At 32.1% G+C, this 6,884-nt stretch overlaps 1 protein-coding gene across 9 annotated transcripts in view; it reads left to right on the forward strand.

Annotated features, from left to right (window-relative positions):
• Positions 1-6,884, forward strand: part of LOC145263152 (histone deacetylase 5-like) — a 506,934-nt gene that overhangs the window by 183,575 nt on the left and 316,475 nt on the right. The window lies entirely within an intron of this gene.

Genomic DNA, 6,884 nt, shown 5'->3' on the forward strand with positions numbered 1-6,884 from the left:
TACACAAACAAAATGGGGCCTATTCTTCTTACCAAGGTACTTCTCTTGCATTTTTCGGTATAAATATAACATTATATATACTTGTCTGACTTATTTGCTACTCAATTATTATCTCAATCACTTTCAGGAACTAATCCATCGACTTTAAGCTATTGTAATTTCCTCTATCCAGAGCTCTGTTTTGTTTACCCTTATAAAAGTTTACAATTGCTTGTGTCTTTTGAGACATTTCCTTTCTATGAGTTTGTTTGTCAAACCTGTGGGTCATCTCAATGCCTGTTTTACCAGCAACCTATCTGCAACAACACAAAATGGTCCTTCATCTTACTTGCAACTTCCCTTGACATTTCTTTTTTTAATTTTAATGATTGGTTCATTTACTGCTTCTGCGACTTTAAAATTTTCTCAGTCTTGACAATTAAACCCACATCATTAACAAATATAGAAAATTATTAATGACCAATGATCAATTCCTTTGATCTAATAATAGAAACTCTAGATTCTGCAGGACATCAGATCTTATCAGCCAATATATTTTCTATGCCCAGTAAAGGTGATGAATTGCCTATAAGGGACTCAAACATGATCAAGGATAAAAAAGCAAAAAGATAAAAGGCCTGAGAGTTATAGTATTAGACAAACAACAACAACAAAAATTTCTTAGATATCACTTTCAAATTAGATAAGACATACGAGTCATATTGAAAAGATGTGAACCCAATGCCCATAAACCAACAGTCTAACCCTAACATATTTCTAGTTCTGTTTGAAACATGCTTTGAAATAAATTTATTAATAAAAAATCTATTCAAAAATTTAATTAACACAAATAAAAAAAAGCAGTGCATTTAATACCATTGAAATTAAATAGAAGAGAAAAAGTTTACCAAAAATATTTTTTTTAAAATAAAGAAATATTCTTTGGTTCACTCCACCATATAATCAGATACTGAAAACTAAACTATGAAAAAAAATTTTCTATATCTTGTAATCAATTTCAAGTAACTAGTATAAATTAAAGGGAGAATTCTATTAAAATAAGATTCTTTTGATTAGTTTTAGTCAAGCATAATTAGACATCCTACACAGAAAATTAATATCTGCTTCCTCGTTATTAAAATATTGAATTTCCGAAAAATATTGCCTTTTCTTTTTATAAAAAATAAAATTTAATTCTTTTCCCAACCTTAAACACTCCTCAAAATATGGGTCTCTTCTACACCTTCCCTTAAAACCTGCAAAACCAAAAATTGCTACTTTATCAGTCAAAACATCTCATAAGAATGTTAAGTCTTCCTGTTTCCAAAATATTTTAACATTTTCACATGCAGGATTAATCACCTTGGACTCTAAGGTATCTCATGCTTCAAAAAGAAAAATTTATGCATGAATCTCTTCCCTTAAAAGAACCTATCCCAACTCTCCTCATTGAAACCACTGATCAGAAAACCCATATATGGTATGTTGTCACATGATTTGCTAAGTAGGAAAAGGATTTTCAGTCAGTTTTTTTTTTTTTGTTTTGTTTTTTTTTTTTTGTTCAACATGCAAGTTTTTTTTGCAAATCACCTCCCTCGGGTCTTTTCAGAACTCCATCTTTGATTAATTCTTCAACACTTCATGTTAGATACAAAACTTTGAGAAATATATTTGATCTATCATCTTAAAGTAAAATCACCAAAAGAATTCCACAAGCATAATATATATATATATATATATACTAGCAAAAGTACCCATCCTTGACTGGGTTCAAAAACAGCCTACAGAAAATGGACTCTGAGGGTTGTAAAGAGATAGCTTCGAATTTCGGGGTATCAAAACCAAAGCAAAATATGATGAAAGTAAAAATAAAATAGATAAACCTCATAATTTATTATACCATACCTGTTCATACTGAAACGCTTATCACAATATTCTGTGAATCTATATTAAAAAACCTTGTTAAACTTTGTGACATATTTCGATTCTATGGAGGTCAGGCACGAACGAACACCTCATAATTTTATTATACCATATTTCTTCAAACTGAAACATAATTATCAAAGTATACTTACAGATAGATATAAAAAGTCTTTATTAAAGTTTGTGTCTATTTCCATTCTTTGGAGGCCAGGCACGAACGCAGACCCCACAATTTTATTATACCATCCCTATTTAAGTTAAAACATACTTATCAAAGTATTATGTACATCTATATCAAAAAGACTTGTAAACGTTTTTTTTTTAATTTTTTATTTCCATACTGTGTGGACCAGGCGCGTACGCAAACCCCACAATTTTAATGAATCATCATTATGCCAGATCAAAATACCCATTCCTGTGTTTCGATACATCTATCATTATATGTGATCAGTTTTCTATAATAGCCAACCATATAGGAGCCTATTCGTGACCAGACACACACACACACACACACGTTTCAGCTTTATATTATAGATATATATGATTGTCCTTTTCACAACAGACATATATGAATGGGAATATTGGTCTTTGATCTCCGTCAGTGATCATCTTGAACAACACAACCAAACATTTTCATCTTTTTCTTAATTGATTTTCCAAATCAATCTGTGCTCATATTCTTCAAAACGCTTTGAGTTAGTTTTAATTTAGAAAGACTTTTTCATCAATATTGGGCCATTATTATTTCTTAGACACATAACTTGCTGTACTCCAAAAGCCCATATTTACCTCAATAGCATAACATTGTCCCATTCATATTTTTGCATGTTGTTTCTAAATACATTTTTACCTCAAACCAACATTATTTTGTTTCTTCTCACTTGTCTTATGTTATGTTTTTTTACCTTTTATTCCTGTTTGAATCTGGAAAATTATTTTTGTCATGCTTGACGACAATACATTACATAGCTGGTCTGTAATACAAGTCCTCTACATTAAATATTTAATAAAAATTACTTAAAACCGTGTTAAAATTAACGATGTTAAAATCCAATAGTAAAGAGAAAAGCAATAAAAAATAAAATTCCAAGAAAAGTAACAAATATAACAAAAAAGTATAATAATAGTAATGACTTTGATAGAAATACTAATAATCCAAATATGTGGACTGTTATCCTCATTTTTATAGTTGTTTCACCACGTTTCGGCCAACTCATCCTCTGGCTTGCTTGGATAGGATTGAAACCGCTATATTCAGGCAAGTCTCACCTGGAACCGTAGTGACTCAACGACTATTCACTGCGCCATGGGTCCTGAAACATGGTGAAACTACAACTATGGAAGGAAATTATTACTGACAGGTTACAAGACTATGTTATCGCCTGAAGAAGGCCAAAGAATAAGTTGGTCAAAATGTGGTGAAACAACGGCTACTATGAAGATGAGGATAACGGTCTGCAAAAAGGAATGCGCAAATTATGAAGCCTTATCTCAAAGGATTCCAAAAATAAAAAACAATAAAAATAAGGAGGTTAAAAATGGGCAAAAAAGCAACTTCAAAATTGCCATTTATAAAATAACTGTTTAACAAAACAATCTACCAAGCCACGATGTATACCAATTAAAACTCGATTAACAAAAAGATATTGTATAGGATAAACAGTACTTGTTTTGCAAAAACATAATCATAAAAACAGTTATAAAAAAAAGAGAGGTATAGTACATGGTGGACAGAATTTAAGGATAGTGGACAGTCACCGGTAGTTTTATGAAAAATCTGAAGACTATTAGAACATGCAAATATTTAAATGAGTTGTGTAGTTTGGGTGAGAAACTAGAAATTTTTTAAATTTAAAAATGTAAAAAATAAAATATAAAAATGAAAGAGCAACGAACTATAGACAAAATAAACTTTGAGATAGCTAATAAAAAAACTGAAGAAAACAAGGAAAAAGTGTATTGATTTATTTTAATAATGTTCCAAAATTGTGAATAAAAGACTAAAGAAAAAATCGAAACCTATAGTATTAAATCTCAAATATTAGTGTTTGGAAGATTAATTGGAATCGAAGAAATAACTTTGGGGTATCAGAATTGGAATCAGAAAAAATTATGCCTATTTTTTGATGCCTAAAACGATTCTTTTGTTTGTTTTTGTTTAAAATTTTAATATTGCTGAGAAAATGATAAATATTTATTGTTTTTGAATTACCGGTGAAGTTAAAATTTATACTTCACACCCGTGCAAGTGTATTTTTTAAGTTTGTGAAAATATATGCAAAATTTACATGCGTTTTTACAATAATCTGAAAATAAACAAAAAAAATACAAAAAATTAAAATGGCGATAGGTTACAAGTAGTCTACTTGGTATTAAAATTAAATATTGTTTAATATTGTCACACCTAAATTCTTTTCTCTTTTTTCACATTTTTCCAGATTCGACGAAAAAAAAAAAGCATATTTCATATTTTGCCTTTATTTTTAAACTAGTCATAATTAAGTATTCACGGGTATAAATCAAATTAAATTCTAACAGAATTTTTTTTAAAGGGAGATAATTAAAAATTATTGTATGATAAAATTCTGTTATTTTATTTATTTATATTTCTATTGCAATTAAATTTTTTTAAATAACTGTCAACAGTTTAAGTATTAAATATCTCAGGTGTTTGTACCATCTCTGTCTGTAGAATGCTTGGTAAAATTCAGTTGTAAAAGTTATATTCCTGAAGATTGAACCAATCCTCAGTGTGGGTGATACAAAAGTACATTTGCAAATTACTTAGAACTTCTACCTAGTCATGGCTACCAGAACGAGAGCATGCTACCCTTGTGTATTAAATGCAGATTTCCAAGTTCAATAAGATACACCTGAAGAAAGTCAGAGGCATTGTATGAATAGCACTCAAGATGAACACGGTAGTCGGAAGAATCCAAATACAGCAGACGTTGCCTAGTGTTTTGTGCATTCCTCCGCCCACTCTGGAATCGTAAACACTCACAGCACTTTAAATACCAAAACCTGATGATGCTGATGATGAGCTTTATTTTGCTTTGGTTGATTTTTCTTTTTTTATAAATTTTGATAAATTGGTTATCATAAGAATTGGTTTGAACTACATAAAATAATTTCTTATATTGTTATATACAATGTAAATATCAACTTTTCAAAGTTGTAAGAGAATCGAATTAAGGAAGACGGCCTACTTTGCACACACGAAAAGGCTCATTATCCTTTCAGACAGAGATTTATAGTAAAAATAAATTCAATTTGTCTTAACATAATACGACATTAACATGTTCAGATAAGCCACAGACATTCTTGTTCTAGTGATTGTCGTTTTTTCACATCCGTAAAAAATTGCTATGCTAGTTTGTGTGCAAACAAATAGCTCAGTAGATTGACTTTTACAACTCTTGTTGTAGATATAATATCATCTTTTTGTATATACTTATTCTTTTTCCCCTGTTTATTCGTTGCATAATTGTTTACTATCATGAGATCTCAAAACAGCACTCAACAGACCGGCTCTGCCACAAGCACCAATAAAAAAGATTAGACTGAAATGTGCCTACCGTTTTTTCAGAGCATGTTTCAATGTTTTGCAACAAAAGTTGGAAGTCTGTAGGAGTTACATTTGAGAGCAATTCAGCGGCTCCCTTTTGTTGGTTACTACACTGAGATTGCTCCACTTATCCTTGATCCTTACCTTATAAGTAGGACTATGACAACAGCATATTCTTTTCATTGTTATGACTCTCGAGTAGATATCCGACAGAGTTAGACAATATAAAAGTGAAAATGTGTGTGTGTGTATGTATGTATGGTCGCGAAAGGCTTTTTTCCGGTGGCTTCTCAAGGCCGTCGCTCATTCTTACAACTTTTTATATCACGTTGAAATCATAATATCTACAAGTTACGAACGGGGGTCGCGTGTGTATTTAATTTGCCCGACTTTCAAAAGCTAAATATGTAACATTTTTCGATCACCGCGTGTAGATTCGCCTTTTTTCGTATAATAAAAGTAAAACTACTTCTGGCAGCATTGTTCCAGTCACGATCGCTGGAAACATCTGAAAGCAATCAGCTTTGATCAATGTGGAGTTTCTCCTTATATCAGACAATTGCTATTCAACTTGGACAATCCCCTGTTTATCGGGAGCTGGTTTCCCCCACAACATCTTGGAGAAACAAAAAAAAAAATAAAAAATACTGCCCGTAAATAAAATACTGCCCCGCAGTCAAAATTGACCTCATTAAGTACGGCCACCTGCCAATTTTTATTAGTTAAATAAATTCAAACGTTTCCATTACTATTTTGTGTTGGCCCAGTGGTTAACGTTGCACTTTTTCTTTCACACTTTAATTTCCAACTTCGACTCAAGGGTTTGGGTTCGATCCTTCATACTTACCTACCAAAGCTTTTTTTATTTTACCCCCCCCCCCGACACAAACACCCGGGTGTTTTGATCTACCCAAAACCACACACACCTTCAAACACCCGGGCAAAATGTGTGTGTGTGTGTGTGTGCATTTTTCTGTATGTCCGCAAAAGGATTTTTTCCGGCGGCTTCTCGAGGCCGTCGCTCATTTTTAAAACTTTATATCGCATCGAAATCATAATATCTACGAGTTATGAATGGGGGTCGCATGTGTATTTAATTTGCCCGACTTTCACAAGCTAAATATTCAACATTTTTCGATCGCCGCGTGTAGATTCGCGTTTTTCGTATAATAAAAGCGAAACTAATGAAAAGGTTGCATCGTTCCCTGCACAATCTCCGGGAACGTCCAAAAGCAATCAGCTTTGGTCAATGCGGATTTTCTCCTTATATCAGACAATTGCTACTCAATTTGGACAAGCAATCCCCTTTAAATGAGGAGCTGTCGCCCCCTCTCCGCTATCATCTTGGGGAAGCCAAAAGTGCCACGCATTGAAACAAATGCCCAAAAACTGCCACGTCATCATAACGCTCCTG

Source organism: Euprymna scolopes, chromosome 38 (genome assembly GCF_053919585.1).
Source record: "Euprymna scolopes isolate OS-2025 chromosome 38, ASM5391958v1, whole genome shotgun sequence".
In the NCBI taxonomy this organism is placed as follows: Eukaryota; Metazoa; Mollusca; class Cephalopoda; order Sepiida; family Sepiolidae; genus Euprymna; species Euprymna scolopes.